The sequence below is a fragment of the Dama dama genome, chromosome 3, assembly GCF_033118175.1.
Source record: "Dama dama isolate Ldn47 chromosome 3, ASM3311817v1, whole genome shotgun sequence".
NCBI lineage: Eukaryota > Metazoa > Chordata > Mammalia > Artiodactyla > Cervidae > Dama > Dama dama.
Genome location: NC_083683.1, coordinates 67826910 through 67840741, shown reverse-complemented (window position 1 = coordinate 67840741; position 13832 = coordinate 67826910).

The window sequence follows — 13832 nt, the reverse complement described above, 5'->3', positions numbered from 1 at the left end:
TATTACATGTTTTACCATATGCAGTTAGAGTCTGAATTCAGAGTCCATCATTTTAGTCCTAGATTTAGGGTTAGGTTTTTTTGTCCAAATTCTAAAGTCCTTGTGATATTTCCATTATTTTCCATGTTTCAGTTACTACTGATTTGTAACAAATTAGTTAGTTAAGTCGCTCAGTCTGTCTGACTCTTTGTGACCCCGTGGACTGTAGCCCACTAGGCTCCTCCGTCCATGGGATTCTCCAGGCAAGAATACTGGAGCTGGTTGCCATTTCCTTCTCCAGGGGATCTTCCTGACCCAGGGATCGAATCCAGGTCTCCCGCATTGCAGGCAGACGCTTTAACCTCTGAGCCACCAGGGAAGCCCTGGTAACAAATTACTTACTGGGTTAAAACAGCAACTGTGTTACATGCACAAATTCTGAAGGTCAAGAATTTAGAAAGGATATCATGGGGACAGCCTGGCTATCTTCCACAATATTTGAAGCCTCAGCTACAAAGACTCCAAGGCTGGGGTGGCTTGTAGATTGGGGCTGGAAGCATCCGAAGGCTCATCCATTTTCATGCTTGGCACCTGGGCTTGGAGGTTAAAAGCTGTGTACACTGATGGAGCACCTATGTGTGGCTTTACTATGAGGCTGGCTTACTCGCAAAGCTCCTTCTGTAGGTGTTTGCATAAACCAAAGCTGGAGACTCTATCACCTATTCTAAAGTAGCCTCAGAAGTCACACAGCATAATTTCTGCCAATTTTATGCTTATGAGAAAGCTATAAGCCCACTAAAGCCTCACCAAAATAGCTAGTATCTCAGTTTATCTCCTTGCATAACTATTTTTTTTTTTAAAGACTTTATAATACGGGTCCTAAAGTTGCAAAAATGTGTACTGTATCTAACCTGTAAGAGATTTAAAAAACTAATTTGGGGACATAATTGCAAGCTGTGGTAAGTGATAGAAATGAAAATTGAAAGGTATAATGGAGATTATAACTCAGGGTCCTGATTTAAAGTTTAATGTGGGCTTGTCTAAAGAAGTGACAATTAGCCTTAAATGTCAACAGTCATTGAAACTATAAACTCTCAATCTTACCCACTATTAACCCTGAAGAAAACACAGTTGCCTAATAATGAACATCTCTCAACTAGATGAACCATGATTAGAAAATTTCCTTTCAGAGATTAGTTACTCAGTGGTCATTGTTTATCACAGATAAGTTAACATACACTTGTACTGAAACAAAATATAATCAAACGTTCTGTGAAAACCTTCAAGAGTCTCTGTCAACAAAATAGACCTAATTGCTTGGAGTCTTCTGTGCCCTTTTGCTGCATTAACAATTAGATGTGCTATACCTCACCATTCCCAAAGGAGACCAGTGAGAGAGTCAGTCCTTTTCTCTAAAGGTTACTTCTGACTTTTGTATAATACTTACTATAGGCTATAGTCCATTTTAGGGGACTCTGTGGCATCTAAAGATTTCTGTGAGCCTTGTTTGCTAAGTCGTGTTCAACTCTTTGTGATCTAATGGACTGTAGTCCACCAGGCTCCTCTGTCCATGGGATTTTCCGAGCAAGAATATTGGAGCCGGTTGCCTTTTCCTTCTCCAAGGGATCTTCCTAAGCCAGGGCTCGAGCCTGCGTCTCTTACGTCTCCTGCATTGGCAGGCGGGATCTTTACCAGCAGTGCTGCCTGGGAAGAATTTTGTTTAATGAATAGAAACAAAGACAGAGAAGCTCTACCAGCATCATATCACCATCATCATCACTGCTAATGTTGAGTGACTTCTATGTGCCATGCACATTATCACTGTAAAAAGAGCTATATTATTTTCTCACTTTTACTATTTTTTTCCCCATTTATTTTTATTAGTTGGAGGCTAATTGCTTTACAATATTGTAGTGGTTTTTGCCATACATGTAAATCCATGTCTGATTCATGTCATTGTATGGCAAAAATCACTTTTACTATTAAAAACTACTTCGACAAAAAATAGGGTGCTTAGCTTTCCCAAAGGCAAACATCTTTGAAGTGACTTAATCAATATTCCAACCAGCGTCTGTTTTGTGCAGTTTTGTTTTTTATATCAAATCTCACGTACTGGTTCTTGATTATTTTGTTTTTTGAAAATCTAAGAACTTTTGAGGTTAATCCAACTTTCATAAATACTGTTCTTCATGACAACAAATATTTTCCAGACAGGTTCAGGTCATGGCATGTCATTCCTCATGATTGTCAAGTCAATTCTTAGGCAGGTTGATAAGAAGTGGGTCCCTGAGGAGGAGGGAGGGGTCTGGGGTTCTTAAGGAGGAGACAGGGGTCTGGAGTTCTCAAGGAGGAGAAAAAGACAAAGATTTTTTTCCCTTTAAGCCCAAAGCTGATGATTGCACAACAAAACAACTAATCTTGCTCAAGGATATGAGTTCCTTTAGTGAAACTCTGTACAAAGGACAACAGTGTATCCTGCTTGAGGACATGTTTCTCCTTCTTGAGAACCTTCTGACCAATCGTGCCATCTTAAAATGTATTTTATGGGAACTGGTCTGGTAAAATCTTTCTATTGTTAGTTCTAATCCTGTCATCTTAAAATGTGAATTATAGGAGTGGGTCTAGTAAGATCTTTACAACCTTGAGACATTCTTTTGATTTATTGTAATAACCAATTTAAAAAGTATGTAATTCCCTTGCTGACACTAGCGAGGGGGGCGCTCTCCATCCCCCTTTTGATGTCTGTGTCAGAAGCTTTCTCTGTCCCCTTTCACTTTATTTTTTTTTTCTTTTTTTTCAATTATTTTTATTAGTTGGAGGCTAATTACTTCGCAACATTTCAGTAGGTTTTGTCATACATTGACATGAATCAGCCATGGAGTTACATGTATTCCCCATCCCGATCCTCCCTCCTACCTCCCCCCCCCAACCTGATCCCTCTGGGTCTTCCCAGTGCACCAGGCCCGAGCACCTGTCTCATGCATCCCACCTGGGCCGGTGGTCTGTTTCACCATAGATAATATACATGCTGTTCTCTCGATACATCCCACCCTTGCCTTCTCCCACAGACTCCAAAAGTCTGTTCTGTACATCTGTGTCTCTTTTTCTGTTTTGCATATAGGGTTATCATTACCATCTTTCTAAATTCCATATATATGTGTTAGTATGCTGTAATGATCTTAATCTTTCTGGCTTACTTCACTCTGTATAATGGGCTCCAGTTTCATCCATCTCATTAGAACTGATTCAAATGAATTCTTTTTAATGGCTGAGTAATATTCCATGGTGTATATGTACCACAGCTTCCTTATCCATTCATCTGCTGATGGGCATCTAGGTTGCTTCCATGTCCTGCCTATTATAAACAGTGCTGCCATGAACATTGGGGTGCACGTGTCTCTTTCAGATCTGGTTTTCTCAGTGTGTATGCCCAGAAGTGGTATTGCTGGGTCATATGGCAGTGTGTGGTACTGGCACAAAGACAGAAATATAGATCAATGGAACAGAATAGAAAGCCCAGAGATAAATCCACACACCTATGGACACCTTATCTTGACAAAGGAGGCAAGGATATACAATGGAAAAAAGATAACCTCTTCAACAAGTGGTGCTGGGAAAACTGGTCAACCACTTGTAAAGGAATGAAACGAGAACACTTTCTAACACCATACACAAAAATAAACTCAAAATGGATTAAAGATCTAAATGTAAGACCAGAAACTATAAAACTCCTAGAGGAGAACATAGGCAAAACACTCTCCGACATGAATCACAGCAGGATCCTCTATGACCCACCTCCCAGAATATTGGAAATAAAAGCAAAACTAAACAAATGGGACCTAATGAAACTTAAAAGCTTTTGCACAACAAAGGAAACTATAAGTAAGGTGAAAAGACAGCCCTCAGATTGGGAGAAAATAATAGCAAATGAAGAAACAGACAAAGGATTAATCTCAAAAATATACAAGCAACTCCTGAAGCTCAATTCCAGAAAAATAAATGACCCAATCAAAAAATGGGCCAAAGAACTAAACAGACATTTCTCCAAAGAAGACATACAGATGGCTAACAAACACATGAAAAGATGCTCAACATCACTCATTATCAGAGAAATGCAGATCAAAACCACAATGAGGTACCATTACACGCCAGTCAGAATGGCTGCTATCCAAAAGTCTACAAGCAATAAATGCTGGAGAGGGTGTGGAGAAAAGGGAACCCTCTTACACTGTTGGTGGGAATGCAAACTAGTACAGCCACTATGGAAAACAGTGTGGAGATTTCTTAAAAAACTGGAAATAGAACTGCCATATGACCCCTTTCACTTTAATAAAACTCTGCTACACAAAAGCTCTTGAGTGATCAAGCCTGGTCCCTGGTCCCGAAGCTAAATCTTCTTTGGAGATCACGAATCTGACATCTTTCACTGTAAGCTATCAATTGCATATCTCCATTGCCCTAAAATATCTCCTGTTACTGGACCATACTGAAATAATTTCAAAAGACAGAGAGGTAGTTTGTTAACCTGCCATTATGGTCTTTTACACCTAAAGGGATGCAATAAAAGGAAGTAGGAAGGTTGGTGCAGCTTTCCATATTATTGATTCCTAAAACTTTCAGAAGACTCCCAATTTCAACTCTGACATATAAACCATGCAGAAATAGTCACTTCCATATTTAGCACAAATAAAGAATAAAACAAAGTCAATAATATTCCTTGGACCCATCAAATATTTAAAGTTACCAGGTAACTATCTATGTAACATGCAGAATTGGGATACCAACAGAAGGAAAGAGAATAAAGGAAAAGAAATATTGGAAGTAATAATGGTTAAGATTTGAATGGAAAGACACATCTTAACAAATTTAAAGGAATAGAAAACATGTTTTCAGACAACAATGAAATTAAAGTAGAAAGTAATAACAGAAAAATCATGGTAAAAATCCTAATGTTGGGAGATTGAACAATATATTTCAAAGTAACACATAGTCAGGGTTTTCCTGGTGGCTCAGTGGTAAAGAATCCACCTGTCGTTGCAGGAGACACAGGTTTGATCTGTAAAATCTGGGAAGATCCCCTATGCCACACAGCAAATAAGCCTATGCACCTAAACTATTAAGCCTGTACTATGGAGCCCAGGAGCCACAACTACTGAAGCCCACGTGCCCTAGAGCCCGGCTCTGCAACAAGAGATGCCGCCCAATGACAAGCCTGAGCACCGCAACTAGGGAGGAGCCCCCGCTCACCTCAACTAGAGGAAAAGCCCACCCAGAAATGCAGACCCAGCACAGCCAAATAAAAGTGACTAGATAAATAAAATTATTAAAAAAAAAAAAAACACACGAAGTAACACATGATCAAAGAATACGTCTCAAGGTAAATTTTAAAATATTTTAAACTGAAATGAAAATAGAACTTCTCAAAATGTGTGCTGATGGAAATGCAATAGCCATTTTGGACCACAGTTTGGGAGTTTCTTAGTAAAGCTAAAAGTAATTTTACCATGAGATCCAGCAACCATACTTCTAAATATTTACCCAGTGATTTGAAAATCACATCCACATAAAATCTTGCACATGGACGTTAAAAACAGACTTAGTCACAATCTCTAAAAACTAGATGCAAAAAGAAGTCCTTCAATGTGTACACAAATAAACAGAATATTATTCAATATTTAAAGGAAATGAGCTATCAATCAGAAAAAGAAGTATATACTAAATGCATACTGATAAGTGAAAGGTGTGAGTGTGAAAAGGCTATAGACTGTATGATTCCAATAACTGGACATTTGGAAATGACAAAACTATAACTATAGTGAACGGATTTGCGGCTGCCAGGAAATCAGAAGGAAATTTGAACAGAGTAGATTCAAACACAAGTGAATCTTTAGGGTGAAGAAACTATTCTGCTTGATGCCGTAATTGCCATACATAATAGAATGAACTTGAATGTATACAAATTTGAAAAATAATTAGAAGTTTGGGGATCCAAAGAAGGAAAAAAAAATAATGTAACAATTGAAGTGTATTACAAATACAGTTGGTCCTTGAACAACATGGGTTTAAACTATGTGGGTCTCTTTATACACAGATTTTTTTTTTTTTTTAGCAACAAATGCTACAGTGGCGTCTCAGGTGGCTCAATGGTAAAGAATCTGCTTGCCAATGCAGGAGACATGGGTGATGTGGCTTTGATCTCTGGGTTGGGAAGATCCTTTGGAGTAGAAAATGGCAAGCCCTATTCCATATTCTTGCCTGGAAAATCCCATGGACAGAGGAGCCTGGTGGGCTATAGTCCATGGGGTTGCAGAGTTGGACATGACTTAGCAACTGAGCATGCACTCCCAGTACTACATGATCCAGGGAGGGTTGAATCTAGGAATGCAGAACTACAGATCCAGAGGAACCATGGATATAGGGAGTTGACTGTAAGTTTTTTACATGGATTTTTGACTGCAAGGAGGGTCAGCACCGCTAAACCCCAGCTGTCCAAGAGTTAAGTGTACGTGAGATAGCCTCATCAGTGTGACGTGGGGGAAATGCTGGTGGAGGTAGTACCTTTGAAAATGACTCATGTCTGTAATACTAGAGGCAAAAGGGACTACACATACTGTATCCTAGTTAATAAAATTTCTTCCTAAGAAAGTACAGGTTAACAATTCTGATGCTGCTATATACATACACTGGACTTAAACAGTTAAAGAAATGGGATGGTGGACAGTGGGAGTCAGGCTTTCACTGTTAGAGTGGGAGGTTAAAGATAAGCAAGGGGAGGTTGTTATAATGAGACACACATCATTTTCTTGGTATCAAAGCAAGATACAAATGCTAAACGAATCTTGCAGTCCAAGGGACTCTCAAGGGTGTTCTCCAACACCACAGTTCAAAGCATTGATTCATTGTCACTCAGCTTTCTTTAAAGTCCAATTCTCACATCCAAACATGACTACTGGGAAAAAACATAGCTTTGACTAGATGAACCTTTGTTGGCAAAGTAATGTCTCTGTTTTTTAATATGCTGTCCAGGCTGGTCATAACTTTTCTTCCAAGGAGCAAGTGTCTTTTAATTTCATGGCTGCAGTCACCATCTGCAGTGATTTTGGAGCCCCAAAACATAAAGTCTCTCACTGTTTTCATTGTTTCCCCATCTATTTGCCATGAAGTGATGGGATCGGATGCCATAATCTTGGTTTTCTGAATACTGAGTTTTAAGTCAACATTTTCACTCTCCTCTTTCACTTTCATCAAGAGGCTCTTTAGTTCTTCTTCACTTTCTGCTATAAGGGTGGTGTCATCTCCATATCTGAGGTTACTGATATTTCTCCTGGCAATCTTGATTCCAGCTTGTGCTTCATCCAGCCCAGAATTGTGCATGATGTACTCTGAATTTAAGTTTAATAAGCAGGGTGACAATATACAGCCTTGACGTATTCCTTTCCTGATTTGGAACCAGTCTATTGTTACATGTCCAGTTCTAACTGTTGCTTCTTGACCTGCACACAAATTTCTCAGGAGGGAGGTCAGGTGGTCTAGTATTCCCATCACTTGAGAATTTTCCACAGTTTGTTGTGATCCACACAGTCAAAGACCTTGGCATAGTCAATATAGCAAAAGTAAATGTTATTCTGGAATTCAGTTAACGTACTGTTGATGCCTGCTAGTGTGTGAGATGAGTGCAATTGTGCAGTAGTTTGAGTATTCTTTGGCATTGATTTTCTTTGTGATTGGAATGAAAACTTTTCCAGTCCTGTGGCCACTGCTGAGTTTTCCAAATTTGCTGGCATATTGAGTGCAGCACTTTCACAGCATCATCTTTTAGGATTTGAAATAGCTCAACTGGAATTCCATCACCTCCACTGGCTTTGTTTGTAATGATGCTTCCTAAGGCCCACTTGACTTCGCATTCCAGGATATCTGGCTCTAGGTGAGTGATCACACCATTGTGGTTATCCGGGTCATGAAGATCTTTTTTGTATAGTTCTTCTGTGTATTCTTGCCACCTCTTCTTAATATCTTCTGCTTCTGTCAGGTCCATACCATTTCTGTCCTTTATTCTTCTCATCTTTGCATGAAATGTTCCCTTGGTATCTCTAATTTTCTTGAAGAGATCTCTAGTCTTTCCCATTCTATTGTTTTCCTCTATTTCTTTGCATTGATCACTGAGGAAGACTTTCTTATCTCTCCTTTCTATTCTTTGGAACTCTGCATTCAAATGAGTATATCTTTCCTTTTCTCCTTTGCCCTTTTCTTTTCTTCTTTTCTCAGCTATTTATAAGGCTTTCTCAGACAACCATTTGGCTTTTTTGCATTTATTTTTCTTGGGGACAGTTTTGATCACTGCCTCTTGTACAGTGTCATGAACCTCCATCCATAGTTCTTCACACACTCTGTCTATTAGATCTAATCCCTTGAATATATTTGTCTTTTCCACTGTGTAATCATAAGGGTTTGATTCATGAGTTCACAGTGATATAAATAAATGATTAGATAATAAACAAAAGGGGGAGAAGAGATAAAAGGTCCTATATAGGAAAATTTCAAACAGTTTATGGAGATACTCTGCCTGAAGGATAAAGAGCATAAGTCCAAACTCCTTAAGTGTGTTGAATTTCTTCCAACAAAACACAGTATGGAAAGTGGGAGGAAAGGTTAGTTTTACAATAGAGAAACCTGACGAACACTACTTTAGTCATATGATGAAGATCAACATTAACAGTGTGCAAGCTGAGTTGATAGTAGGTACCCTCGACAGTTATGGGATGAAAACGGTGTTCTTCCCCAACACACACAATAACAACATCCCCATCATGAAAAAAACATAATAGTAACTCCAGTAAAATTTCATCCTCAAAATACCTGAAAATCTGAAAAACTTTCCCACAGCCGAGAGGAGCCATAAAGAGACATAACTCCTATCTGTGATAGCCTAGATAGTATCCTGGAATAAAAAGGGCTTTAGGTATAACCTAATGAAATCTGAAGAAACTATGGAACTTAATAATAATTCACCAATATTGGTTCATTAGTTGTGACAAACACACTATTCTAATATAATCTGTTAAAAGTAAGAGAAATTGAATGTGGGTATATAGAAAAGTTGTTCTTAAATAAAGTTTATTTAAAATTATCCCTATCCCCACCTATCCCCTGGTAATCATAAGTTTATTTTCTACATCCATAACTCTACTTCTGTTTTGTGAATAAATTCATTTGTACCTTTCTTTTTAGATTCCCCATATAAGCAATATTATATGGTATGTCTTTCTCTGATTAACTTCACTTAGTATGACAATCTCTGTGTCTATCCATGTTGCTACAAATGGCATTATTTTGTACTCTTTTTTAGCTGAGTAATATTCCATTATGGGTTTCCCTGGTGGCTCAACCCATCCTGCTAATGCAGGAAACATAGGTTCAATCCCTGGGTTGGGAAGATCCCCTAAAGATGGAAATGGCAATTCACTCCAGTATTCTTGCCTGGAGAATCTCATGGTCGGAGGAGTCGGGCAGGGTGCAGTCCACAGGGTTGAAAAGAGTCACACAACTTAGCAACTAAAGACACAGTATTCCATTATATATATACATGCATATGTATATATATATATACCACACCTTCTTTTTATCCATTCCTCTGTGGATGAACATTCAGTTCACTTCAGTGTCCTACCCACTGTAAATAGTGCTGCAATTAAACTAGGGTGCCTGCATCTTTCCAAATTATGTTTTTTTCTGGGCATATGCCCAGGACTGGGACCGCTGGTTCATATGACAGTTCTATTTTTAGTTTTTTCAAGGAATCTCTATACTGTTCTCCACAGTGGCTGTGGGACTGACATATAAACACTGCTACATATAAAATAGATGACTAATAAAAACTTCTGTATAGCACAGGGAACTCTACTCAATACTTTGTGATGGCCTCTATAGGAAAAGAATATAAAAAAATGAGTGAATACGTAAGGGTACAGATTATATAACTGATTTACAACACTGTAAATCAATTATACTCAAGAAATTTTTTTTAAAAAATAGCACAAAAAAGTTTATTTAAACTTACTTTTCAAAATATTTTACTTTAAAAAATATTTAAAATTATCCAGGGATTCATGGATATTTTATAGTTTGGGTTATAATGATAAAACTACATAACTAATCATGTAATGTAATTATATAATCATATACCTAATTATGTAACTATATGACTATATCTTTATATCTATCTAACATCATCATTTCTTATACCTGTACCTGCACCTGTTCCAAGTTTTCATGGGAGCCCTTTGAGGTTGTCAATTATATGATTGTACTTACTTTGAACTCATATAACTAAGATTCAAAGAGACTTGTCCATAACCTGCAAAGGTCTAAGCATATTCATTATGTTATTTAAAAACCTCTTCTCTAAGACTATCTTCTTATTAGGAGCTATATGAATTAGCCAGATGAAAAATTCTCATCTGTGACCTTGCTAACTGTGATTCTGAAAATGAGGCTATTTTAAGAATTTCTCATGCAGTTTCCATCTAAGCTAGTGTCTGATTTCTACATCATTTAAGTTATTATAAGCCTCCTATTTATTCATAATTGAATTTCCTTGTGGCAGACCATGACCTGTTCTCTTCCCACCTAGTTATTCCTTCTTTCTTTCCTTTCTTCTTGCCTGCTTACATGCAAGTAGCTAACACGGTAGAAGATTAGCAAAAGAGATATTAGTTATACCCTTTTGGAGCTAACAACTGGCTAAGAGGAGAGAGACATTAAAGTCAAACAGCACAGTGATAGAAGTACATCATATAAAAAGGCTACATAAAGAATGTGCTATATATTGCTATAGTTAGTATACAAGAGACAGAAATGCACAATGGCTTAAATTAAATGTATTTCTTTTTCATATAAAAGTCAGGATGTGGGCAGTTCTGGGCCAGTGTGATGGCCCTGATCCAGGAGGTTATTAGGAATTCAGGCCTTTCTCTGGTTATTACTTCACCCACCCTTGTGGGCAGCGTTGTTGTAATGATTGAATATGGCAAGTAAAGTTTGGAACACAGTATCCAAATTCAGGCCGCAGATTGGAAGAAAGGGCCTCGGAAAACAGAACAGAGAGAAGAATGTATTGTCTTTAAGGGGACACCCCAGAAATTTGACATGTAACACTTTCATTTATATCTATCTTTGACCTAGCTATAAATCATGTTGGAGGACATGGCCTTTATTCGGGACAATTATATAACGAGCTAAAATTTGTCTGCAAAAGAAAAACAGATATTAGGAACAGCTGATAGTTTCTAATATATTCATAGAGAGATAGTTTGGTCTCTATGTAAGCATTTATAAATCACCATTACTTATATCCAGTCACACAGAGTTAACGTCTATAAAACAAGGCTGACAAATAGAACATTATACAAAGATGAAAAACTTCTGCATTAGCATCCTCCAGATGCAGTGGCAACACGAACTATTAGTGAGCACTTGAAATTTGTCTTACATGATTGAAAAACTAACATCTTAAGTTTTATTTTATTTTATTAAATTTAGATTTAAATATATACATGTGGCCAGAGGGACCACAGAGGGCATAGCAATAAAACTTTAGAATGTTCCCATAGCTGTGATCAGTTTAAACTTTCTTTCCAGCTTCTGGGTGCTTCCCAGGTGGCACTAGAGGTAAAGAACCCCCCCTGCCAATGCAGGAGATGTAAGAGACGCAGGTTCAATCCCTGGGTCAGGAAGATTTCCTGGAGGAGGAAATGGCAACACACTCCATAATTTTTGCCTGAGGAAGCCTATGGACCGAGAAGCATGGTGGGCTACACAGTCCATCAGTTCAGTTCAGTCACTCAGCTGTGTCTGACTATTTGTGACCCCATGGAGTGCAGCACGCCAATCTTCCCTGTCCATCACCAACTCCCAGAGTTTACTCAAACATGTCCACTGAGTCTTTGATGCTATCCAACCATCTCATCCTCTGTTGTCCCCTTCTCCTCCTGCCATCAATCTTTCCCAGCATCAGGGTCTTTTCAAATGAGTCAGCTCTTCGCATCAGGTGGCCAAAGTATTGGAGTTTCAGCTTCAACATCAGTCATTCCAATGAATATTTAGGCTGATTTCCTTTAGGATGAAGTCCAAGGGATTTTCAAGAGTCTTCTCCAACACCACAGTTCAAAAACACAAATTCTTTGGCACTCAGCTTTCTTTATAGTCCAACTCTCACAACTCTATACAACTCCTGGAAAAACCATAGCCTTGACTAGATGGACCTTTGTTGGCAAAGTAATGTCTCTGCTTTTTAATATGCTATCTAGGTTGGCCATAACTTTCCTTCCAAGGAGTCAGCATCTTTTAATTTCATGGCAGCAATCACCATCTGCAGTGATTTTGGAGCCCAAAAATATAAAGTCTGACACTGTTTCCACTGTTTCCCCATCTATTTGCCATGAAATGATGGGACCAGATGCCATGATCTTAGTTTTCTGAATGTTGAGCTTTAGGCCAACTTTTACTCTTCTCTTTCTCTTTCATCAAGAGGCTCTTTAGTTCCTCTTCACTTTCTGCCATAAGGGTGGTGTCATCTGCATATCTGAGGTTATTGATATTTCTCCTGGCAATCTTGATTCCAGCTTGTGCTTCCTCCAGCCCAGCGTTTCTTATGATGTACTCTGCATATAAGTTAAATAAGCATGATGACAATATACACCTTGACATACTTCTTTTCCTATTTGGAACCAGTCTGTTGTTCCATGTCCAGTTCTAACTGTTGCTTTCTCACCTGCATACAGATTTCTCAAGAGGCAGATCAGGTGGTCTGCTATTCCCATCTCTTTCAGAGTTTTTCAGAGTTTATTGTGATCCACACAGTCAAACTTCCCTGGTGGCTCAGATGGTAAAGCGTCTGCCTACAATCCGGGAGACATGGGTTTGATCCCGGGGTCGGGAAGATCCTCTGGAGAGTGAAATGGCAGCCCACTCCTGTACTCCTGCCTGGAAAGTCCCATGGATAGAGGAGCCTGGTAGACTGTAGTCCATGAGGTCACAAAGAGTCAGACATGACTGAGTGACTTCATTTTACTTCTTTACACAAAGGCTTTGGCATAGACAATAAAGCAGAAATAGATGTTTTTCTGGAACTCTCTTGCTTTTTTGATGGTCCAACAGATGTTGGCCATTTGATCTCTGGTTCCTCTGCCTTTTCTAAATCCAGCTTGAACATCTGGAAGTTCACGGTTCATATATTGTTGAAGCCTGGCTTGGAGAATTTTGGGCATTACTTTACTAGCGTGTGAGATGGGTGCAGTTGTGTGGTAGTTTGAGCATTCTTTGCCATTGCCTTTCTTTGGGATTGGAATGAAAACTGATCTTTTCCAGTCCTGTGGCCACTGCTGAGTTTTCCAAATTTGCTGGCATATTGACTGCAGCAATTTCACAGCATCATCTTTTAGGTTTTAAAACAGCTCAACTGGAATTCTATCACCTCCACTAACTTTGTTCATAGTGATGCTTCCTAAGGCCCACTTGACTTCGCATTCCTGGATGTCTGGCTCTAGGTGAGGGATCACACCATCGTGGTTATCTGGGTCATGAAGAATTTTTTTTGTATAGTTCTTTTATGTATTCTTGCCACCTCTTCTCAATATCTCCTGCCTCTGTTAGTTCCATACTATTTTTATCCTTTACTGTGCCCATCTTTGCATGAAATGTTCCCTTGGTATATCTAATTTGCTTGAAGAGATGTCTTTCCCATTCTATTGTTTTCCTTAATTTCTCTTCATTTATCACTGAAGAAGGCTTTCTTATCTCTCCTTGCTATTCTTTGGGACTCTGCTTTCAAATGGGTATATCTTTCCTTTTCTCCT